This window comes from Sarcophilus harrisii, chromosome 1, assembly GCF_902635505.1.
Source record: "Sarcophilus harrisii chromosome 1, mSarHar1.11, whole genome shotgun sequence".
In the NCBI taxonomy this organism is placed as follows: Eukaryota; Metazoa; Chordata; class Mammalia; order Dasyuromorphia; family Dasyuridae; genus Sarcophilus; species Sarcophilus harrisii.
This window is the reverse complement of record NC_045426.1, coordinates 538528568-538555979: the sequence shown is the minus strand read 5'-3', so window position 1 is coordinate 538555979 and position 27412 is coordinate 538528568.

Sequence of the window (27412 nt, the reverse complement as noted above, 5' to 3'; positions counted from 1 at the left end):
TAACATATATTTTAAGATATTTAACATGTATCAGATTATCTGACATTTAGAAGCATGTGAGGGGGAATGAAGCGAAAATTTGTAATACAAGGTTTTGCAAGGATCAGTGTTGAAAAATTACCCATGTATATGTTTTGTAAATAACAAGCTTTAATAAAAAAAAAAAAGAAACTAAAAAAAAAAATGGAAGAGGACCAATCACAGAGATAGCAGCATAAAATAAGTTACAGAGGGTTCTAGTGTAAAGAGTAAAAAAAAAAAAAAAAAAAACTTTAAACTTCAGAGATATTGATTTTCTGCCTACATAGGAATAATATAATTAACCATACACAATTAATTGTACATACATGCATGTATCCACATATGTGCTTTTACAAGCACATTTGCACATATATGTTTGTCTATTTTGTTTACCTAAATATAAAAAGGAGAAAAAAGTTTGGAAATAAACAAGGAGGAATAGAAAGAATGAAGCATTTGTTAAGCACATACTATGTGCCAGAAAATTTACTAAATAAATAACAACTCTGTGAAGTAGATGCCTTGTTATTCCCATTTTACACTTGTGGAAATTAAGGGACATGAGTTTCAGTGAATTATCCAGGATTACAAAGATATTAAATTTTCATTTTGAATTAGAATCTGAGATTTCTCATTCCAGATCTAATATTCTATCCATAGCTACATAAAATGCAATGGGTAAAAGAGAGACATAGAGTCCAGGAAAGCTGAACAAAAACTTAAGGACTTTCCAGTTTGTAAAATGTTATTATTTATTGTCATAGCTATTGTTACTAAAATTATCATTAAAATTAAATGATGTCAAATTTAAAAAAAGAATTAATATGCAAGATATCATAAGGAGAGAAAGATGCTGGAATCCCAGAAAAAAAATCTCAGACCCTATTAATACCATCTCATTGCTTGTCACTTTAATGGAGAACATCTATCATAAATTCAAAATAATTTCTCAGTGAAGATCTACGTGTTCCCTGCTTCTGAATGAGATATGATGGTGATATCATCAAACTTTGCACTACTACAACATCTCTTAAATGAGATCTATAACCATTTACATTTGGCTTGACCACATTTCTATAAAGGAAAGAAGGAAGGAATAAGGAAGTTAAATAAAAAAAGGAAAAGAAGAAAAAAAAAAAGTGTTAAGTCAATATCATGTGCCAGTTGTTGTCTTAAGTGTTATAAGTATAAAAACAATTGAGTAGGATAGTTCCTACCTTAAGAAGTTTATATTTTAACAGGGGAAGACACCACATAAAGGGAAGTAGTGGTAAGTGTTTTGGACAGGGAAGATAGATAGAACAGTATTTCCAAGAATGGTATTATTGATTTGATAAGTATTGAAAATAGCAACTGGAAATGTGGAGGAACATCATTTCAGAGAGATAATTGAGAAGTGGAAGTTTGGGGATATATAAGACTAGTTGAGTGCTCACCTGTCAGAAGCCCAAAGATGACATCTGGAGTTCAGAGTCAGAGGTTGAAAATTTAATACAGGCAGCAAGAAAAGACCATAAGGATGAAGAACATCTTAAGCAGATTATGAAATTCATTTGGATGCAAAAGCCTTAAAGTTCACCCATCCATCCAGTATGCATATTTAGAGAGAATATATAGATGGACAAAAAGTTGGATTTGACATCCAGAAGAAAAATAGAGTTTTTATAAAGCTCTTTTTTTAATGAATCTAAACTTTCCAAAAAACTAAAGATCCATCTTTTTAATCCCAACATTCTGCTACTGTATTTGAACAATTTATTAGATGAATGAAAAGCTTTTATTAACTACTTTCTTGTTGTGGTTATTCAGTTGTTTTTTAGTTGTGACCCACTTTTAGTGAACCCATTTAAGGTTTTCTTGGCAAAGATGCTGCAGTCGTTTGTCATTTCCTCCTCCGGATCATTTCACCAATGAGGAAGCAAACAGAGTTTGCTAGTACAGCTAGCATACAGCTAGTAAGTTACAGACGTCAAATTTGAATTGAGGAAGATGAGTCTTCCTGATTCCAGGCCTGGAACTCTATCCAATATGTTGCCTAGTTGCCCAATTATAGCCAATCATGGTACATACAGCTACATACAGCTAGTAAGTTACAGATGTCAAATTTGAATTGAGGAAGATGAGTCTTCCTGATTCCAGGCCTGGAACTCTATCCAATATGTTGCCTAGTTGCCCAATTATAGCCAATCATGGTATCATGTGCTAGGGATACATTAGATAAGCAAAACAATTCCTGTTCTCAAAGGTTCACATCAAATAGGTAGAGATAACATAGCAGGTCTCAGCTGCAAATAATGTGCAAAGGCCCAGGGTTCCTTAGAATACAACAGTAAAGCAGATGGGGATGCATCTTATTTAGTATCATTCTTACTGATGAAACGATATCCTCCAAACTGTTTGGCAATAAATCTAGTAGTGAAAATATTCCTTTCTAGATTTTCAGTAACTGTTGCTGAGGAGATGGGAGCTGTAATACCTGCAGAGAAAAATGTCAGGTTACATCTATACAAAGGGTCTTCCTCTGAACTAAGCCTGTGGGAGTTGGTATGAAAACAAGACTAGCATTTTAAAGTAGGAAAATGCTAATATTTTGAGGTCTTGGGTTTAGATGGCCATCAGTTGGTTGATGGATGGTGGTATAATAGATGGCCTTTTTCCTCCAAGAATTATCTTCCATGGCAGCAAAACATAGAATACAACAATTTCTGGGGAAATAAAGGTGATTAACACAAAAAAGGCAAAAAGAGATATATGTGAGTATGATGAGGTTGTAGAGTATAATGAACTCTAAGTGTAAGCACTATCATGAAGGAAATTATTATTAAGAGGAAAAAATGACTTTTCACATGATGAAGTGAAAGGATAACAGGTAGGTAGCCACAATATTCCTTTGTGCCTTTGCTTTGCAAGGGAAAAATCATGGAATGTCTATAATATATAAGATTTAGTGTCTTTAAGGGCAAACATAGGATAGGCAGGTATGGATGCATTGTAATCCCTATCATTGTAGAGAGCTCTTATATGACACCAGCAATGAACTGACATAATAAAATATTTGGTGTAGAGTGAAAAGAATTTGGTTTTGAGTTAAAAGAACCAAGCCTGAATTATCCTGCCACTTTTAAACTGTGTGACCACAGGCAAAGGACAACCTCTTTGAATTTCAGATTCTTTAGATTTGCAAAATGAAAATACACATATTTTATTTACTTTCTAAGGTTGTTGTAGGAAAAGCTCACTTTCAAGTTTGCATCTCCAGTGCCTAGTATAGTGATTTGTACACACTATTTTCTCAATCCAATCCCAAGTGAACAAAAATGAACTTAAAGCCGTCAAATCAGTTTGACTAGAATGCATCTATTCTGTCAAACAAGAGATAATCACAGTGTCCAAAAATTCGATTTTTAATGGCACAATATATTATGTTTTCTTCAACTTTCAGCTCTGAGCAATTCAGAAAATGTACAAAAATATACATTTCAATTTTAGTTTTACTGAGTGTGATGAATATCTCCCACTGATAGGATATTAATGACAGGCAAGTAATGGAAATGGGGTTGGTTTAGTTTGATTTTAGTCCTCAATGACAGAAAAAAAATAAATTAAGAGAATTAAGGATAAATGCAAAATCAGGAGGATGGTTGAGATGACATTCAAATTCCCACTTAGCAATAAAGTGATCAAGATCTGCTGATTTATATACAAACAAGGATTAAGAAGTAAACAAATGTGACCATTCCTTCTGAGGCAGGCAAGAAAATTTTCTTAGTGTTTGCACATGTGTTTGTGGTTTTCTTTCTTTTTCTTTTTTTCTTTTTCTTTTTTTTTTTTTTTTTAGATACATTGGCTCTAGCTTCAAGGGTGGAAAATTTTAAACACTTCTATAATAAGGAATTTTAATTACAATATTTTTTGGATAACATTTTGGGGAAAATCTGCTATTTAGTAAAGAATGCCTTATATATAGCATGACAATTCAAACATAGTATTCAGAAGCCCCTTTCCTAAACAGACTCTCTTAACTATAATTGTGGGTCACTGGAGTTTTTTCAGAAGTCCCACCTCAATGAAATGTTCATATTATATGTAGAGAAAAAACATTCTAGGAAATAATATGGGAATATGCCAGTTATGACCTTCCACATGCACTCCATTCTTCTGCATGCTAGGGTATATTTAAAACAGATTAAATTTTCCCTCTGAATCCTCAGTTTTCACAGTTAATAGGACAAGCATTTCCATGGCTGACTTACTGTTTTCATGTGTAGCAAATATTCTGATTAGTATTCCAGATGCCAGGTTTACAAAATTGTTATCCAGAATACAGAATGCCTTGTACATCAAAGACTTTAATTTTGGCTATAGTTTTTTATTGTATCAAAATACTATTTACCAGGTTTAATTCACTGCTGCTGTATTAGTTTTCCTAAAGAAAAAACTTTTTAGCTACTGTGTATTAAGGAATTTAATGTCATATAGAAACCGATGAGAGAAACTCCATCAATTTTACTTGTAGATTTGGTGATAAATTATTACTCATTACTCTGAGAAACATATAGTTGAAATGTAAGAAGTTGCATGTCTTATCTTGATGTCCCAATCAATAACAGTTGGGTTCAAATTATAGGGTGCCAGGAGTAACTTAACTGAGACACCATAAAATGAAGAAATTGAAAGAACAAATAAGATTTGCCCATCAGCAACTCCTTGGGCTAGTGGATATAGATAATCATAGTGGGCATCCAAACATCCCAAAATCCATATTCTTAACTACTTGGGGAAATGATAAGAGCCATCGATATGCAACCAGAAATTTATAGAAACATTCAGGACTACTATCTAAGTACTTATGGGAAACTAGGTGGGTGCAGTAGATAAAATGACAGATCTGGTGTCAGGAAAACCTGAGTTCAAAATCTGACAGACAATTACTACTAGGTGTATGACATTGGGCAAATTGCTTTACTTGTTCAACTCAGTTTCTTCATCTATAAAATGAGCTAGAAAAGGAAATGAGAAAATATTTTGGTATCTTGGCCAAGAAAACTTCAAAATAAGTCTTAAAGAATCAGACACAACTGAAAATGACTAAAAATAAGTATTTAGTACTTAGTCCTTTAGGGCTTTGGGGAAAGGGGGAGTATGCATCATATTGTAGAGGAATGCTGGATAGAAATATACTGAAAGTACCGTCATGATATCTATCAGCATGGTCTTACACAAGACACATCAAAATCATGTAAGACATATTCTGAAATATATTTTAGGGAAAACTGAAAAGTGCTCTGATAGAAGGTAGATATAGACCAATATCTCTCTATTTTTTATTTAATAGCCTTTTATTTACAGGTTATATGTATGGGTAACTTTATAGCATTAACAATTGCCAAACCTCTTATTCCAATTTTTCACCTCTTACCCCCCACCCCCTCCTCCAGATGGCAGGATGACCTGTAGATGTTAAATATATTAAAATATAAATTAGATACACAATAAGTATATATGACCACCATTATTTTGCTGTACAAAAAGAATCAGACTCTGAAATATTGTACAATTAGCTTGTGAAGGAAATAAAAAATGCAGGTGGGCATAAATAAAGGGATTGGGAATTCAATGTAATGGTTTTTAGTCATCTCCCAGAGTTCTTTCTCTGGCTGTAGATGGTTCAGTTCATTACTGCTCCATTGGAAATGATTTGGTTGATCTCATTGCTGAGGATGGCCAGGTCCATCAGAACTGGTCATCATATAGTATTGTTGTTGAAGTATATAATAATCTCCTGGTCCTGTTCATTTCACTCAGCATCAGTTCGTGTAAGTCTCTCCAGGCCTTTCTGAAATCATCCTGTTGGTCATTTCTTACAGAACAATAATATTCCATAATATTCATATACCACAATTTATTCAGCCATTCTCCAACTGATGGGCATCCACTCAGTTTCCAGTTCCAAGCTACTACAAAGAGGGCTGCCACAAACATTCGTGCACATACAGGTCTCTTTCCCTTCTTTATGATTTCTTTGGGATATAAGCCCAGTAGTAACACTTCTGGATCAAAGGGTATGCACAGTTTGATAACTTTTTGAGCATAATTCCAAACTACTCTCCAGAATGGTTGGATTCATTCACAACTCCACCAACAATGCGTCAATGTCCCAGTTTTCCCACATCCCCTCCAACAATCATCATTATTTTTTCCTGTCATCTTAGCCAATCTGACAGGTGTGTAGTGGTATCTTAGAGTTGTCTTAATTTGCATTTCTCTGATTAATAATGACTTGGAGCATCTTTTCATATGACTAGAAATAGTTTCAATTTCTTCATCTGAGAATTGTCTGTTCATATCCTTTGACCATTTTTCAAGTTGGAGAATGGCTTGATTTTTTATAAATTAGAGTTAATTCTCTATATATTTTGGAAATGAGGCTTTATCAGAACCTTTGACTGTAAAAATATTTTCCCAGTTTATTGCTTCCCTTCTAATCTTGTCTGCATTAGTTTTGTTTGTACAAAACCTTTTCAGTTTGGTATAGTCGAAATTTTCTATTTTGTGATCAGTAAGGATCTCTAATTCTGCTTTGGTCATAAATTCCTTCCCCTTCCACAGGTCTGAGAGGTAAACTATCCGGTGTTCCTCTAATTTATTAATAATTTCATTCTTTATGCCTAGGTCATGAACCCATTTTGACCTTATCTTGGTGTATGGTGTTAAGTGTGGATCAATGCCTAGTTTCTGCCATATTAGTTTCCAATTTTCCCAGCAATTTTTGTCAAACAGTAAGTTCTTATCCCAAAATCTGGGGTCTTTGGGTTTGTTAAAAACTAGGTTGCTATAGTTGTTAACTGTTTTGTCCCTTGAACCTAATCTATTCCACTGATCAACTAATCTATTCCTTAGCGAATACCAAATGGTTTTGTTAACTGCTGCTCTATAATATAATTTTAGATCTGGTATAGCTAAGCTACCTTCATTTGATTTTTTTTTCATTAATTCCCTTGAAATTCTTGACCTTTTGTTTTTCCATATGAATTTTGTTGTTATGTTTTCTAGGTCATTAAAATAGTTTTTTGGGAGTCTGATTGGTATAGCACTAAATAAATAGATTAGTTTAGATAATATTGTCATCTTTATTATATTTGCTTGCCCTATCCAAGAGCATTTAATATTTTTCCAATTGGTTAGATCAGACTTAATTTGTGTGAAAAGTGGTCTGTAATTTTGCTCATAAAGTTTCTGATTTTCCCTTGGCAGATAGATTCCTAAATATTTTATATTATCAGTAGTTACTTTAAATGGAATTTCTCTTTGTAACTCTGACTGTTGGATTTTGTTAGTGATATATAAGAATGCTGATGACTTATGTGGGTTTATTTTATAACCAGCAACTTTGCTAAAGTTGTGGATTTTTCTAATAACTTTTTAGTAGAATCTCTGGGGTTCTCTAAGTATACCATCATATTGTCGGCAAAGAGTGATAATTTGGTTTCCTCATTGACTATTCTTATTCCTTTAATCTCTTTCTCAGCTCTTATTGCCAAAGCTAGCATTTCTAATACAATATTAAATAATAACGGTGATAGTGGGCAACCTTGTTTCATTTCAGATCTTATAGACCAATATCTCTTACCATAAATCAAATGAAGTCCAAAATGGGTAAATAGCACATTTACTTGATAAGGAAACTAGGGGAGAATGTAAAATTTTACCAGTCAAATCTATAAATAAAGAAAATGTTTATGGCTAAATAAAAGATAGAGAAGATCATGGAAAATAATATGGATAGTTTTGACTACATTAAGTTAAAAAGCCTTTGTACAAATCAAACTAATGAAGCCAAAATTAGAAAGAAAGAAAGAAACTGAAGGCAAATTTTTAAGCCTCATTATATATTTATGTATAATGGAACCAAACGTATAAAACATAAGAGCCATTGTCCATTTGATAAATGGTCAGAGAATATGAATTGGTAATTTTTAGAAGAAGAAATCAAAGTTAGTGATATACTTGAAAAAATATCTAAATTACAATTGATTAAATGCAAATTAAACCAATTCTTAATTACTTCTTTATACCTAATCAGACTGACTAATGTGATAGAAAGAAAAAAAAATGATCTGCTGGAGGGAATATGGAAAATATGTTGGTATTATGAACTGCTCTAGCCATTTTGAACAAAAGCCTATAAAATTGTGAATACCTTTTTGATCCAGAAATATTACTACTAAATCTGTGTCAAGGATATCAAAGGAAAGGACAAAGAAATTTCTATGTACAAAATAATTATAGCAGCTCTTTTTATGGTGGCAAAGTATTGGAAATTGAAGGGATGTGCATCAATTGGAAACAGTTTAGGAAATAGTGGTAGATAAATGTGATTGAATGCCATTGTGTCATAAGAAATAATGAGTAAGATAGTTTCAAAAAAATCTGTTAAGACATATAAGAATGAACTGATGGAAAGTAAATTAATAGAACCAGGAGGACAATTTAAGCAGTAACACCAATATTGTAACAGTGATCATCTATCAAAGTTTTAGGTATTCTGATTAAAATAGTGATCTATGACAATTCTGTAGGTGCCATGGTGAAAAACGTTATTCATCTCCATGATGAACTCATGTTTAGATTGAAACAAATATTTTTATTATTTTGCTTTTTGACAAGGTGACTAATATGGAAATATGTGTTGCATAACAGCACATGTATAATTAATATTACAATATTTGCTTTTTCAGTGGATTGGAGAGAAGTTTTGAGTGAGGGGGAGAACTGTAAATGTAAAAGACTCAAAATGTAAAAGAAAATCTATTTGAAAAATAAGTAAATAAAAACAATTTTAAAATGGGACATGAGGGAGGATTCTGAAAACATAGCAGAATAGGTTGGTAAATTTCATGCTCTCCCAATTTCCTCCACAGATAGAACAAATTGCACCTCATGGTGAACATAGACTGGTGAAAAATTAAGAAGATGTGAGGAAGAGCAGGGGTCCTCCCAATACAAGATGAGAAGATCTGAAGAAAGAAAAGTAAAATTCAAGGCTTCACTACATGACTTATTTTGTTGGTCTGGTTACTGTTGTGTTTGGATTGAACCTCTGATTTCACTGGAGTAGGATAATCCCTGTGGGCAATTATTGAGAAAGATTGGAACCTGCCTTAAAATTTATAGCCTGAGGGTTAGAGAAATTAAGGGACTTGCCCAGGATCTCGCAGTATATGTCAGAGAAGGGACAATTGTCCTGGTATTTTCTATTCTACAACATTCTTGTTCAATATGTCACTACATAATGTTATAACTAAGATATAACATAGCAATAGAGTTAACCAGTAACACAATTGTCATCTATTAAGAAAACTTTCATTTTTGGTTTGGTATCCTCAGGATATAGTATAATGTCATTACATAGTAGGTGCTTAATTCATGCTTTCTTATAGGTTATCAAAGCAAATGACTATATTTATCCAGATTTCTTTCAGATATACTATTTATAGTTATTGTTATTTTACATAGACATTTTCTTTAGACTTTGTCCTGAAGATATTTTCAGTAAAATACTTCATTTTACAGAGTACTTGACCTAGTAACTTTCTTTGTTTTATTAATAAAAACAGTTGCTAATGTGACTCATCATCTCTTAGAATAGAAAATTGTCCCACCTTTTCTTAAGGACAATATATCTGAGAGGTGACCCTCCTTCTGCCATCTAAGAATAATTCTGGAGGTCAATTAGAATTCCATTTAGATGAGTGATTAAAAATAAAGTTTAATGGTCTGAGAGCACTTAAAAAGTATAACCAAACAAATTTCTTCTCATTTGTAAGACCAAGCTCATTACCAAGGTCTTCTGATTTTCCATAAAATGAATTTAAGGATATAGCAGCAGTAGTTCCAGATTAAGCATATAAAAACAGAACTGGTTTGTTTCTTTTTGACCCTGAGTATCATTCAATGAATCACTATTAAAGCCATTAAAATACCTAACTGTGAATTTTAATAATCAAAATCCAATCTTATCCCCTCTACTCAATCTTTTCGTCAAATAAACCACTAGGGCAGGAATTCTTACTTTACTTATCATGAACCCATCTGGATGTCTGTGAAACTTATGATCCTTTATCATCATCATCATCATCATCATCATCATCATCATCACCATCATCACTACTACTATGACTACCACTAACATCTTTACATTTATCCCTTCCAATTTTCCTCCTTTGAACAAGAATAAATTAAATAATCTTTTAAAAATCATCATCACAAATATACACAATTCATCAAAGAAATTCTCCCATTGGTAATGCCAAAATCTCTGTCTCTCTCCATTTTAAGTTTATTTATCTCTCTGAAAAGAGGTGAATGGCTTATTTTATTTTCTCTCTTCTGTAGTTGTCATTTGTTGTACATTGATCTTAGTTCAGAATAATGTTTTAAGACACACAAACAAGACACAAGGCAATAAAGAAACTAATTATACAGAAATATAATTATTAAATATTATATATTAAAAAACTCAAGTTTACAAATTTCATAAAAACTCATATTCAAGCATTTGAATTGAAACCAGAAACAGTACCAAAATACAGTACAATTAGATACTTTCATAATAGTTTTATTCTTCTAATAATAACTTAGTATCAGTATAACTTTTATCATTTAGAAAAAACAAACCAAAAAACCTCTTCTTGGATTCATTTGAATAAAGAGACTATGTAATCTATTTGTTTAATGTGCATGAAACATGTTACTAAAAGATGTTTTCTTTTTCTTGGGTGGAAAATTCAACCTCCATAACTTCCACCAAAGTATGAACGAGACAAGATATCCATGAAGCCAAAGTGAGAATGAATGTAACAAGTAAGAAAAAAAAAGAAGAGAGAGAGAGAAAGAGAGAGCAAAGAGGGACATAACAGAGCTGTAGTTATTTTCTCTAGCCAAATGACCCAACAAACTGCCAGCAATATTAAGTCAGATGACTGGCATGTGGTATGGAATGTCTATCATGGGCATCTTATAATAGTAGCACTGTGCATAACGAACATGCAGGTGTTTCATCTTATATCAGCCTGCCAGCCAGCAGTCAGATTTTCTGAAGGGATTATGCACAGTTGTTTCTCAGTGAAAAAAGAGGATACTGTATACAGACACAGGATCCACTGTTAATAAATTTAACTGTTCTCATTACCTCCTGAACCAGTCTTGTCCTCTGATTTGTAAATTAGCAGGACAAATGCACTCAGTACTTTCTTCATGATACATGTTTTTCTGGTTTGTCTAAATTAGCATCAACAGTTACTACATAGTGACTACACAACTCTGAAATGATGCATGAAATGGGAAAAATGGAAACAATCTTTGCTCTGAAAGCCCAGGTCACAGATATTGTAGAAACAGACTGACATAGCCAATAGAATTAAGACTCCATTGGGTTTCAGTTGTGAATGGAAGCTGATGGATGCTCAGTCTTACTGATTAAAGAGAGGAGAGTATATAAGGGATATTGTGTTATGAGCTTTTCTCTTCTTTGACTGTATTTCCTACTAACTCCTAATTTGTCTTCTTCCTTCATTTGCTGTTTATATATTTGATAAAATCTGATCTACTTTTGCATCTCCTTTTCCTGTTTTCCCTTTCTAATTTCTTTTCCTTTACTGATAATTTATTTATCTTTTCCTTCTCCCTTTTCTTTGTTCTGATCCCTTGATCCCTGAGATTGCTTCATTTTTTTTTAAATTTCATTTCTAAACTTCCCTTTATCTTAACTCTACTTCCTTCTTTCTTGAGCTATCCCTTGAACTATATTCCCCCCTTTTTTGGGGGGGCATCAAACAATAACAGAAGCAGTAAAGAGAAACCAGGGATTATTGGATGCTGTTGATGATGAGCTATTTTATCCTCTTCTCCCTTCAATTCTATGATGATCCCCTCTCTTAGTTCTAGCAGTCGTATTTCTTTTCTTTGCTGAGACATATTCTTGCTCTTGCCTCCTAAGTGTGGTTATCCTCTGAAGTTCTGCCTCTCTTCTTTTGCTCCATTCTCTGTTTTGGTGATTTTACTCACTCTCATGGGTTTAATTATCATGTTTATACAGATGTTCTTCACAACTATATCTGATTCTAATCTTTCCATTGAAATCATTTCACTTTTCTAATGGCATGCCAGGCACTCTACCTATATATTCCATCAGCATCTCAAATTCAATGTGTTTTAAAATGAAACATTTTCTCCATTAAACCTCCACTCCTCCCAACTTTCTTATGCTCGCTTTTAATATAACTAGTATCTCAGTCACTCAGGTTTGAAACTTCAGATTCATCTTCAACTCTCCCCTGATCATTATCTAATTTGTTAACAAGTTCTGTTTATTCCATCTTTATAAGATCTCTTTCATCCCTACTCTTCTCTTTATATATATGGCCAATAACATAATGCACTCATCATCTTTCATTTGAACTTTTATAAAAGTCTTCTTCTTAGTCTCCATAGTCATTTCTATCTCTAATTTATCTTTCAACACAGACCAATTTTTTTAACTTGTCCATTTCAATCATCGGTTTAAAAATGTTAAATGTCAGCCCATTGCCTCCATGATAAAACCAACATCATCAGAATGACATTTAAGTACTTGATAGTCTCTCTCCAACTCAGTTCTCTACTTTCATTTATTTAAGTTCTTCTTCACATACTTTACCTTCCAAAAATTTGGGTGTTTTCTGAATTTTACATGCAATCTCTTAATTCTAAGAATGAGCACAAGTAGTTCTTCATTGTTGAGATTTATTACTTTATCCTCCATGCTTTTGAAACATTTCATTCCTTAAGGTCCAATTATAATGTCATCTTTAATTTGAATCTGTCCCTGATTACTTGAATTGAAAGTAAGTTTTCTGCCCTCTCAAATTTTCTAGGCAATTTTCTTTGGATATCTTCTTTGCTTCCATCCAAAGTCATACAGAGGAGAAAGTAGTAAGTGCCTTGCTTTAGGGTGAAAATTTTAGAGGGCAGAGACTGCATTTCCTTGGTGGTGCTTCCTACTCTGTTACCATGGTCAAGTTAGTAATGGTGGTATTAACAGCCACCAGTATCTACTGAAATCCTTTTTTCCATATCCAACTTTACATTTGGTGATTGTTGTAGTTTTTATTAGTATGGTAAGGTTAGGATATGTGAAGGTAGGCTTCTTTCTTCCAAGAAGCCACTGGAGGGGAAAAGAAGAACCTTGTCTGAGGTAACGGTAGTGATACGAAAATCACTAAAATATGTTGAACTAGTGAAAATGATTGTGTCTGGCATGGGCCTACCCCTGCACTCTCAAAGTTTATATGTGCCAAGGCTTATAAACTTATGAATTGGGTATTAATTTCCCTCTCCTCAACCTCTTGTTAATTTTGAAGAGTTGTGATGTATATGCCCTTGATCTTTATTCCTCAATAATTAGGCAGTTTAAAATTAGGCAGTTTAAAAAATTCCCTAATTTCATTGGTCCTAGCCACACAACTATTTTCCTTTATTGATGACAGGGCAGTCTCTATTAGTATCATGATGGCTCTTTGTCTTTGAACACTGGGAGATGGGAGGAAGGCTCTGGGCTTTGATTGGAGGACTTTGATGGACTGCACTGGAAAACACTCAAATGTGTGCTACCCTTTGATAGGAGAAGGGAGTCCATAAACTTGAGTACAGTACTTTGCACATAGTGGGTATTTAACAAATGTTTATTGATTTATTATTCTCTGTTGGCATTTTTTCCCTCCTCTTGGGTGTAGTAATTAAGTTTTGTTAATTATCACGGTGTAGGTCTGATTCTCTTTATCTGATTTTCTTGAATTACAACTATAGTCTCTTTCTCAAAAGCCTGATGATTGAGTTACTACTAGATTCTACCAGGAGTGATACAATAGAAACTAAAGATTTAATACAAAAAGAAATGATAATTGCATAAAGGAGGTGCAAAAAATAATTTGATTTGACTTAAATTGTAAGGCAAGAAAAATGTGTTCTACCAGTTCCCAGAAAAGATGACTATTTCAAGTATATGACCATTGCTACATGTTTATAATTTCAACTACAATCAACAATATGTTTGTGTTTTCAAAAGAATGTAACATTTTCTAGATACTTTGGATCTATACTTATTTATATTTGAGTCATGAGACAAATCATATACCCACAAAAAGTTCAAATGACAGTTATCAGTGATTAAGTGTCATAGAAAAAACAAATAGCAAATGATTCAGAGGAGAGAAAGAAATAGGGATCGATGTAGTCAAAATAATGTTGTGAAGATGACTTGAGCCTTAAAGAATTAGTAGAATTTGAGAGAGGAAAGGAGTTCTTTTCAAACAAGGGAGTAACATCAGGAAAGGCATAGAATTCAAAATTAGAAGAATGTATTCAGAGAGCAGTGCACAGGCTAACCTTTTTGAAAGAGAACTTAGGCTAGGGAAAAATCATAGATGACAGTGGAAAGAAATGTATTGAGGCCAAATTGTGGGATTTGGATTTTATTCTATATGCAGTGGTGAGCCAAGGCAGTGATATGATGAGGATGATACTTGAGAAAAACATAACTGATAGAAAATTTCAATGAATTTGGAGAAGGAAGGGGATTTGAGCTCGGAAGAATTTTTTAGACAATATTACAATAGTTTATTTTATGAGATGGTGATGGCCTGGAATAGATTAATGTTGGTGTGAATGAGAAAAAAAGCTTATTAATCAAGGCTAAATAATCAAGATATTTTGCAAATTTCCTGGACCTCTTGCATTTGCACAGGGTCTGATCCCTATTAAGTATTTAGTACATATTTTATCTATCACCCTATTTATTACTAAATATAAAAAAGTCGCTTAATTTCCCTGGGTCTCAATTTTCTCATCTTTAAAAAGAAGTTGGATTAAATCATCTCTAAAATACTTTTCAACTCAATTTGTGATACCATGACCCTATGAATATGGGATTTTGAACCTATGTAGTTAATAGTGAATTATGGCATTACTGAATAAATCAAAGAATAGATAATTTGATTTGATAGGGTGAGGGCGAGTTAAGAAATTTATTTTAAGCTATGTGTGAGGGCAAAATTTATGGATAGTCTCTAGTCTCTCTATTGGACTATCTTCATAAGTTTATTTTATTTCTAATCCAAGCAGAAATTTGGATGTATCCTTTCTCTGTCAATGTATAGGAGTTAGGAGCTACTGCCTGCTTTATACTTTTTTTTTGTGGATTGTTTCCTATTATCTCTATCTAGCCCTTGATCCATTTTGAACTAAATATACCTGATAAAAACCTATTGCTTTAAACACTTGCTGCTTAGACTATTAATTTTATGAAACCACTTCTTGAGTCTCCCAAACTATTGCTATGCCATAAGACTGGAGACATAAGGACCTATGAGAATTCTTTGGCACTTACATTTCTCTCTTTTCATAGCTGATCAATAGTGTTTTTTCCTCCCTTTTCATTAAATCTCATATCCACACAGCATTTAGTATTTGGAAGAGGGCTATGTAGCATTTGTTTTAAAATGTAGTGGGTTCTAATACATTTGAATGATGCAGTGACTTAACCTCAGGTCAAAAGTTCACTAATAGCACGGGTTACTATGGTTAGTGTCCAGACCCACAGTGGTTAACTAAGGTCATTGGAACTCACTGTCTGACCAGAAGCAGATGAGCCCATAAGCCATGCACATGAACTGACACTGCAATTTCTGAAGCCAAAATTACTAAGTTTACCTCTTTTCTTGCTTTTTTTACATGCTTATTTCACACAAACCATCTTCTATGACTCATTGCCATTGGCAGTCAAACCAATGTCCCCCTAATGGCATGTTGACTTCAATCAATTAATGGAGTTCAATAAACCATTTCCAGCTGTAATATTCTGAGAGCTTAGTTTTGCAAACATCTAAATACTTCTGACCATATAGCAGTCTGAAATTACAGAGGCAGTAAGTCGCTGTGGATTAAATATGAGGAAATCAATCTATAGACCACATCCTGCTTCAGTCTCTGACCTTGGACAAGATAGTTAATTTGTTTTTGCCTCAGTTTCTCTATCTTTTTTTTATTCATAAATACTTTTCAAAAATCATGACATAAAATGCTCTTTTTTTAAATCAATTTCATTGCCTTCCTCCTTTCCCAAAGTTGTATAGATCACCAAAAAAATAGAAAATAAACAACCAGTTACTCATATATGACCAGAGGAGGAAGTTGTATATAATGAGTTCTGGCCTTGGAATTAGATGACTTGGGTTTATATGAGTTTATATGAAAGAAAAAGAAAATTATAAATGTTGGAAGGAATATAAAAAGTTGGGACACTGATGCACTATTGGTGGAGTTGTGCACTGATCTATCCATCCTAGAGAGCAATTTGGAACTATGTCCAAAGGGCTATAAAACTATGTATATCTTTTGATATAGAAATGTCACTATTTGGTCTGTATTCCAAATGAATCAAAGAAAAAGGAGAAAACCTATATGTTCAAAAATATTTATAGCAGTTTGTTTTGTAGTGGCAAAGATTTGGAAACTGGAGGTAGGGCTACCTTCAATTCGTGTGAAAAGAATTTCTTTTTCTTCTTCCTATGTTCTCAGGTAGTTTTTACATTTGAAAAGATATGAGAAATGCTATTTCTCAATTGGATAACAGGTTGAACTAGAAAATTCTAAGGCTTTTACAACTCTGTAATTCTAATTATAGAGAATTGATAATTAATTAATAATTCTATGCTTTATATATTCTGTAGTTACTTAATGTGTTATCCTTTACCTCACATGAATTTTGGAATTTAATAGGGTACAAACAACACAAAAACCTCAAAGAATGGTGCTCTGGATAGAGAGAGTAATCAAAGCATCTATGTAAGTGGCATGATGAGGACTGACAGATGTATATCAACTCCCCTCAATTCTTGTCATATGAGTTATGATAGTCAGGTTGTCACACCCGACTATTTGACCTCTTCTCATGGTATGGTTGTCAACATTATTATCATGGACCAAGTCCTTTCTGCATCTTCTTGGTTTCTTCATAGAACACTACCAGTCTACCTGTCTAATAACACATACTGTCTAATTGGATGCTTCTCTGTACTATTGTAAAGAACTCCACAAAATCTAAATCCCCTTTATGCAATAAAAACATTTCTGTCTGATTAGAAACTATTCATTTCAGTGGGAGATGACTTGTGTCATGAGACCCAGTCTTCATCCTATTTAAAGCAGCTTCATTCCTTCCTTCATTCAACAGTAACTTATTAAGCATTTTCTTCATTCATAGCAACAATGGACAATGGAAAGAGCCCTGACTCTGGAATCAGATGACTGGCTTTGCTACTTAACTATCTATGTAATCTTTAGTAAGTCCCTTAACCTCCCTAGAATTTCTTTTCCTCACATATAAAATGAGGGGATTGCACTAGATAGACTCATGTCCATTCTATTTCTTGAGCTAAGACAATTAGATATACACAGGAAGAAAAATATTCTAAAGGCACTAAAACCCCAAAGCAAATAGTAGACGTTTTAGTCTTAAAACAATTAGATTTAAGTGATATGTATGCTTAAATACTGAATCAGAAGAAAGAAGGGAAAAGTGCAATAATTTGGGTTTCCATCTTAAAACTATGAAGAACAACTGATGTAGGGAAATCTGTATTTATAGTAATGATTTCCCCTCTTCTCCTATTCACTTCCCCCCTTTCCTCCATTCCCAGCCTTGACCAATATATCTCTTTCCATATTCCTTTCTCATTTTAGGAATTATTTTTTTCAGCTCAATAGTGCAAAATCATTTTCATTCTGGAAGCGACTTGTTTGGTCCATCCTTTTCCTTTTACATAGGGGACTAAGGGATTCATAGTGAAGTTAAGGGACTTGTTCAAAGACACACAACTTGAAAGTCAAGGAGCTGAGATTAGAACCTGGCTCCTGAGTACATCCCTAAAATCCATTTCAGACCACTGTGATGTTTCTTGCTTTAGGTCAACAAACAGAGTAGACAATAAAAGACAGCTCTTAGTTGGCAAGCAGAAAGCAGTAACCAGGAGCTGCTTAAACTCTGTGAGCATTCCAAACTTCTCCCAGAGGGATACACATGTAGCTCTTTCAAAAGATCCCAGCTGGCTGAGAGTTGTTTTCCTTCCTTCTGCAATTTTAAGGCTACAGATTTACTTTGCCACCCTGAGCCTCACTGAAGTGGTCAGCTGTCAGGCAAGATTCCTTGTAACCATTGCCAAGTCCCTACGGCATAAACAGAGACAAAGGTTAGTGCTCTAGCAGACAGACCATGTATCATCCTCTCATATATTAATCCAATGGTTTGGCTAAAAAGGTTCCCTCAATAAGGGATAGGAATGGCTTTTACAGTATACCCTGCTTTGAAAGAAGAAATGTGCCTGAGCAAATGGCCACACCATCTGCACCATTTGATTTTCCCTTAGTTCTCCAACTAGTTATCAGCCATGATGGAGGCACATGCTATAAATCTCACTGTCTAGGAAAACAAGTAGATGATCACAGATGCTTAGTAATGCTAATTTTTTTTTTTCACATGGGAATTCATTCTTTCCCCCTGAAAATAGTGAACTATAATTATATCAAAGAGTACTTGGATTGCAGGATTATAGACTAACTACTGCTAAAATTATTTTAGTCCAACTTTTTCATTTTGTAGGTGGGAAAACTGAGGCTGGAAGAGTCTGAAGGTTTTCTACAATCATACAGTAAAGGTTAAGTAGTGACAGATCTGTGATTTGAACTTATTACTTAGTAGTGATCCCAGTACTCTCTCCACTGCATTGTGAAGAAAATAATATATGATTCAATAGCTAGACATTTTAAGTACACGGGAAAAAAAGATCTGTATTCTAATCCATGTGATGCTGGACAAGTCATTTAATCTTGGTGAACCTCAAATGAGCCTTTCACACAAATGAGATCACCAATCCTGCCCAAAGCATAGCACCCACCTGACAGAGTTGACAGGCTCAAATGGGAGGATAGAAGGAAAGTTTAGATGATGTGTAAATATGATCTATTATTATCTAAGTGATCAGGTCCTCAATGTAGAGAAGGGGGTAGATGAATAAATATTTTATGGAAGCAGAATAAACAAAACATTTTATGAAAAAGAATAAATTTGTAAATAGACTGGTATAGGAGGAGACAGAAGAATAAAAGATAATTCTGAGTTTTCAAATCTCAGTGACTGGGTAGAGGAAAGAATTATCAATAGAAAGAGAAATCTGAGAAAGAATAACATCTCTGGGGAGGGAGAATGATGAGAGTTCTTTTGGACATGTTGAAATTTTGAAATGAACTATTTATGTGGTCTAGAAGGTTAGAATAGATATAAGGGCTAAATATGTGGTCCATCTGCATAAAAATTAGAGTTTGAACCCATGAGAAAAAGAAGAATCATCTAGGACAAAGCTATGTAGGATATAGAGGAGGAGGGAGAAGTATCAGCAAAAGAGATTTAAGGAAAATGGTGGTCAGTATAATAGAAGATAGCAGTGTTTTGGAACACAGGAGAAGAGAGCAGATCCAGAGGAAAGGAATGATTTGAAAAGGAGAAAAAGAATGATAATTGAACAAAGGCTATTGTATTTAACTATTCAGAGGTCTTTAGTAATTTTATAAGAATGATTTTTAAGAAAGAATGGGCATAGAAACCAGGATACTAGGGATTAAGGAGCAAATAGATTATATGGCAATAAACACAATAGATAAATACTCTTGGGAGAGTAGCAATGAAAAGCAGATGAAATATAAAAAAGACAAGAAAAGAATTCCTAGGTATTAATAACATTTGCCTTAAAGTTTATAAATGTATATATGAATATTGCATTGTCTAATTCGGACCTCACAGACCTTGTAGGTATCATTTTTTTCCTCAGTTCTTAAGATAAAGTGATGCAGGGGAACTGAAATCAGCAAGATCCAGGTTGAAATCATGCTTAAGGTGTATGAAAATGAAAGTGTCACTTAATTTCTGTATGCCTTACAGAGCTAAATAAATGCTATTATTATTATTTTAAAATCATTACTATTAATATCCATTTTATAATTATTATTATAAATATTTATTTATTTATTCATCTTTACATTTTGATTTCCAAGTTGTTTCAAATTTCCCTCCTTTCCAGGAAGGCCAACATTTGATATGGAACATTAATACATATGCTATCATATACTTCCATATATGAGCGCTTTCACTGGAGTTGAATATAATTTTCCTTCATAAATCCTTCATAATTGATTTGAATATTCATGTTACTCAAAATAATTTAGCCATTTACAGTTGTTCTTTGAACTGTTCTGTTACTGTATATAATGTTAGTTTTACCGATTTAATTACATTATTTCATGAAAATCTTTCCATTTTTTTTCTAGAACCAATCTGTTTATCATTTTTTACAACACAGCAGTATTCCATTACAATCATACACCACAACTTATTCAGCCATTCCCCAACTTATGGGCATTTTTTCAATTTACTTTTTTTTTTGCCACCACAATAACTGTTATAAATATTTTAGAACATATAGATAGGTTCTTTTAGGTTTTATAGGTTCATTATCATTAATTATTAACTGAAGTTTGGGGCTATGAAGTGTTTTGTCTAAAGTTACTTATTAAGTGTCAGTTAAGATTTGAACCCAGATCTTTGTTACTCAAATTCCAACATTTTATCTATTATCCAATATTATATCAGGTCTCTCAGGTCCCTCTAAGGTCACTAAGGTTCCTGTGAAAAGTGTATTTATTGTGAACCAATGCTTAGAACTGAGGATTACAGTATTTTTGCAGCAGCCTGAAAGAGATCCAAAGCAACAGATGAACTGGGATGTATTCTATTGAAACATTTTGTCCTTTCATTTTCTTATGTACCATCTAAGAAATAATGTAAAAAATAAATAACAACCTTCAACATAACCTTTTAAAATATTCTTTGCTTCATTTCTGACATCTTTAATTATACATGTATAAAATAAAATTTTACTCATGATCATGTCAGTATTTAGTTAATTTATACCATGACATAACACAGACACTGAAAATAAAATAAACAAAAAAGAAACATCAGAAAAGTTCCTATCTGTAGTCCCTTCCCTTGCTATTTCAGACCTACAGTATCACAGTTGGAAAGGTAACAGGTTCTATTTCTAGTAAAACAGAGATCTAAGGCATACATTGTGTTTTACTAAGCATTTCATTTTTAATTCAAGGGCTCATGTCTGACCTTCTAACATCTTTTGTTTTGATTCTAATTTGGTACTTCCAGACCACTTTCATCATTACTCAAGTTCAAGTCTTATTCTGAATAAATGGCCTATACAAAATGTGTATTTACAAAAAATGATGTTGCTCCACAGCAGTGCATGTGAAGAAATATTTGAATAGCAGCTGATGGTGTATGTGCTTTTCACCCCAGGAGATTCCGTCAAGAAAAGGACATGGTAGGGATGCTTTAGAGCTCCCGTATCAGTATGCGCAGAGTCCATATTTGCAGATTGATACAAATCCTCAGGTCTCTCCAATTGTAGACGTAGACTTCCTCTCTTTGTTTGTATCATACATAATGACCAAGGAAGAAGGAAAGAAAAGGGGTCTCAAAGTGAGATTCCAAATTGATTCTATGCCCAGTAGGTAGAGATTAGATGTGAAACTGCAGCCACATTTAAAATCAACATAAAAGAGAAATATATCTCGACCTCTTTGTGCTGGTTGGAATCAGCACATAGGCTCCTGTCACAGAAGCTTGCAGCAAGAAACTGTGTCTTACTTTGAGGCGGTGAATTCGAACATATTAATTTTAATTGGGCTAATCTTTTGGATTTGGAGACTGGTGCATGTGCACAAGCATGCACATGGTCTTGTCTTATTAAATCACACATTTCCAGTTGCATTTCTCTTCATCAATGAGGCAACTTCATTTAAATTCTGAAATGCATAATATCAGACTGGGCCACCTTTCTCTTTCCCTTACTGCCAGCTTTTTCCTCTCCTGCCTAAAACTAAAGCCTTATTCAGCCTACAGCCAGATGTGAACAATCACAGCTTGACAAGAGGTACAAATAACACCTTCTCCAGCCATCTACTTTTAAATTGGAGCAATGCCCTTGATGTGTGTCAGAGATTGTTCTGGCTTATGTAACTTGCACATAAATGGTAGTAGGCACCAGTGAGAACTACAATAGAGAGCTTAGACCATAAGCCCAGAGGCTACTCTGGACTCCTATCAAATAAGGCAGAGCTGTTTGGGAAATGGTGTGAGGTCAGAGGTCATGGTTCAGCCCGAAGCCCTAAGTAGCCTAATGGGTTCTTAAAGCACAGAGTAGTAGACAAAACAAAACCCCCCAAATCCCACAACTTTAAAACTTAAATGATTATTTATTTGCTTCTTCTATTTTTTTAGTAACTCCCTTTCCAGAAGCCGGCTGTGGTTAATGTAAATGCTATTGAACATTGGTCTTGCATTAGTTTGAAGAGCACAGAGAAAGAGAGAAATTTGATTAGAAAGCATAAGCGAGTAGTAGTCTGGCCTCTTTTCTGTCTAGACAACATGAAGCATATTGTGTGTGGTCTAAGTGTCAAATTTTAGAAAGGACATTGTTAAACTTGTAAGAGTCCAAAGAAAGCTAACCAAAATGGGGAACAAATCATGCTATCCTTTAGAAGATATAAAGATATTTTATTGTGGATATTCTAAGACTTAAAGAGACATGATAATTGGTCTTGACTATTTGAAAGATTGTCATGTAAAAGGAAAAAAAAATGATTCGTGCTGCTGAACTCTAGAGAACAGAACTAGAAACAATGGGAAGAAAAAGAGAAGCATTATTAGACAAAATTTAGTTAAGACTACTGAAGCAAGAATAAGTTTCCCCCTAATAGAATTGGTCAACCTAAGAAATAGTGATCTTCCCTGATCTGGAGATCTGTGAAGAGAAATGAGACGACTATTTATTCAGAACATTGTAGAAAGGATTCATATTCGGATACATGTTGGACTAGCAAGGCCATGAACTTGGAATTTTTCTATATGGGTTATTTTAAACCAATACACAAGTTATTTTTGGATCAGGTACCCTGAAACATTTTTATTGTGAGAAGGACAAGATACACCTTTTAGTGAGAAGACAGGAATCCTGGGACATCAATTCAAGACTACTGGAAAGTTGAATATGTGGGGTAACTAATTTCAGTCTGTAATTTGTTGTAGAGAACCACTAACTGAGAATAACTGTATTGTTTCAGTGGCAAAATCCTCTTGCCTATACGCTGCAAAACAAAACAAAACTGCAAATAATGTCAGTACCCTAAATTTGACACTCAGAGGCAAAGCACAAGTCAACCCAACCTACTGATATAGCTCTATGGATTCCTTTCTCACAGTATGGATTAGATTTCTTCTGAAGTCCTTCTCAACATTGATATTCTGAGAATTTGACAGGAGGAAGATACCTACCAGAAAAATAACTTGGTGTGTTTGGAGTCCATGATTATGATTTACCAACTTTTTCAGATGTTATTTTAAAGTAAAATTAAAAATTAAAAAAAATCTCATTATTTATTCCAAATAGCTTTGGTTTGTTTTATCTTTCTTATATAAGCCATTTTTTTCTGATCAAGCTGCAATAGTTCCTTTTACCCTTGTATATCTAACAGTTTTTGTGAAGAATAACAGCATGTCTCTATCAGCAGAGAAGGAACATACTGAGTTAATGTTCAAGACCAAGACATCCATGCTTTTAAAAATCAAGAAAACCTCTGGTGTTTCTTCATACTTTACTCCTAAATTTTTTTCTGCCTTATTTACTTTTGTCTCTTCCTTAAGTGTTATTTTTGCCAAGAATAAGAATTGCTCTCTTCCTAATTTGGTTTTATTTTTATTTTTGAATTTATTCTCTTAGTAGAAACATGAAATAGTTGTACTTAACTGAGTTAAAATAAACACTATTCATAAATTGTGGTCAGTATTAGGAAAGTTCCTGTTTGGCTAATTGTATACTTTTTCAAAGTCTGATTCTTTTTGTATAGCAAAATAACTGAATGGACATGTATACAAATATTGTATTTGACTTATACTTTAACATATTTAACATGTATTGGTCAACCTGCCATCTGGGAGAGGGGATGGGGGAAGGGGGGGGGAAAAGTTGGAAGAAAAGGTTGTGCAACTGTCAATGCTAAAAAATCACCCATGCATATATCTTGTAAATTAAAAGCTATATAACAATAATAATAAAAACAAAGTTCCTGTTTGACTGTTTTGGAAAGGAAGTGAATTGTGGCACACTTTGGATTTCAAAATAGAGTAGGTTAGTTAATATAGGTAATATTACTCTTCTAAATCCTAATACATGTACATACACATATATATGCATATATACACATATGATGTACATTAATATATTGACCCATTTAGAAAACAAAATTAAAGTGAAATCTTGTCCAATAGGGAATCTTTCATAAGTGAGAAGTGACAAATGGAGAACAAGAAAAACTGTCATTTACTTTTGATTGGAAGGGGGAAAAAATTCTTTAAAATGGCAACACTAGTTCTATTCAGTACATGTTGCTATGATGCTGTCTAAAACTATTATTATATGCCTGTGTGATATCTCAGCAGAAGCATCTCACATACTTTTTTGTTAAAATTAGACTCAACCTTCTTTGGTTTTAGAGCCTAAGAATAGAATACCCTTGTATGTTTAGTCAATGGGAGAAACGGACTTTTTCCTACATATGCTCCCTGACAATGTATCCATAGGAGTAGCATTGATAGGAACTAATTTTAAAAAGAGATATTTAAGTATTGAGCTTATATTCACAGGTGGAAGTAGTCAGTCTTAGAACTAAAGGGAAAAAAATCAAAGTTCAAGGCACATGTACAATTAGTCAAACTGATACATAATGGATACAGAGAAATTTTAAAGGAAACTTCAAAATCATAGATTCTCAAGCCAGAAAGGAAGTTTGAACTTCTACTCTAATCCTCTCATTTTTCAGAGAAAGAAAATGATGCCTCAAAAATTGTGTCTTTGTCATAGTCATAGAGGCCAAAAGTAATAGACACTAGCATTTGGAACCAATTTGTTTTCATGTAGCTGTATCTTACCTTCCTTTACAAAAAGGGAAGATTTAATATAAGTTGAAAACACAATACGAATAAATTGGACTTAATTTCAGTTTTTTATCACTATTATTCTTACCTTCATTTAAAAAAAATATTGCTAAATTTTGTTTTTACCTTGCCTTCATTTCTTGTATATCCTGTCCCTTCCCTCATTTCGAGCTATATCTTATTATAATAAATTCCAAAGAAACAAAAAACAGTCCTGCAAAACTAAACAACACATCACGAATATCCAACAATATATATGGTATTCTAAACCCATAGGCCTCCTCCTCTGAAAAACAGGAACATTTATTCATATATTTCTTCTTCAGGATTCAAAATTAATCATTAGTTATTTTCAATTGCTTTATGACAACAAGGGTCACATAGGAAACATCTCAAAAAATCATTTATTTTAAATCAGAAGCAATTCAAATCTATAAAAATGCCTTGAGCACTTACTTTATATAATATACCATGCTGGTCTCTTCAAAGATGAAGAAGACAAAGATCCCATTCTCAAAGAATCAATTTTATCCCTTCCTCTACCATATTCTTTGTGACTTAACTCCAAGGGGGAGATTTTTCTCTTGCTTCATTTATGTAAAATAATAAGTATTCCCAAGGCTTCTTCATGACATCATTTAATCCCATTAAAAAACGATCTTCTGCAGAACTGGAAGTCAGGCTCTTCCGTTCTCAGATGGTAGTGAGGGACATAATTAATGATTCTTTCTGTGCTTTGCTTACTTTCAAGAGACTCTCAAGTTCCAAGATTTAAATTAATGAATGATCTTTTTCCCAGCACCTAAGATATAAATATTTCTACTCCTCCCAATAATTCTCTCTAGGAAAGAAATCTTTCTTTTTGTTGATTTAAGATATTTTACTCATATGCTGAGTCTTATATGTATGTTTGACCTGAATAAGAATAAGAAAGTAAATGCAGAAGAAAGATGAAGAATATCTCAGGCAGTTGGAAACCTAGTAATTCATCAAATTTGTAAATATTGCAATATGGAGGACCAAGTAGGTCTAGTCATTCACTGTACCATCATACGTACATGAAGTTCCTTAATATATTATTCTTTTAGATCCTAATTAGCTTATTGTAAAATGAGAGAGTTAGAATATATGAACTTCTAAGATATCTTTTACCTCTAAGTCTATACTGTTTATCTAAATCTATACTATACTTAGGAACCCATGAAATATGCTGTCCTATTCTCAACAATCATAACCATACATATGGTCACATAAAGGGCTGGCTGCCAGATTTCTTTGAAGACAGCAATGCTTGATGTATTTTCCCAAAGCTTGTTTATTTTGCCCTTTAGTGAAACTTTGTTGAGTTGAAAAGTAGTCAATAAATCTGAACTATAGTGTCTAAGAGACTTCAACATTGCTATGGAACAGTAATACTACCTGCCTTGGGGAAGCTGCTATAACACAGCTCTTTTGTCAAAAGTGCAATATCATTTTGAAAAGGAAGAACTAGGAAGAATATGGGGTCAGAGAAAAATTCTGTGAAAGCTGGTGAGATCAATGGCTAAAAGTTAGGAGGAATATTATAAACACTTTGACCCAATTTTCCAAAGGACTTCTTGCATAACTTCTGGGCTTGAGTATTTCTAGGGTGTTATTCTGTATATGTGAGGGACTATTCTAAGATATATGTGTGGGCTGGTCAGGATGTTACCATGTGTTAATAAAGCAAAGCTTCCCAAAGCAATTGCCTATCCTAGGTCAGAGCTTGCCCAGAAAACCCATGTCTTTTATTTGAGTGAGGTTGTTCCTACACCTTCTGAGATTAAATATCTAAATCAGTAAGTATATGGGATATGGTGCCAAGGTTAAATGAAATGCCACTTAAGCAAAACTTTCTTACTATTTTACCTATCATTATGTTTATCTCTCGATACTCCTAGAATAAAGTAAATAACGACTTTCCAAAAGAAGTTATGTCATTTCTGCCTTTTTATATCTGAGGATATTATTTAAGCCAGGAGCTTGGAGGAAGAGAGTGTTGTACCAGCTGGAGAACCAAAAGGAAACAATGATAGGAGAGAACTTATCATGTCACTCATCTATGAATTTGGTTCAAGGCTTAGTATATATTTTACTGCAACTTAGAGGGTTGATGATCAACAATGACACAACTTTATCTAACAAGTCAGGATATTTTTCTCTCCTTTATCCCCACAGATGCAGAATTCTGGGGTTCTAGATCTATACTGGAAATGC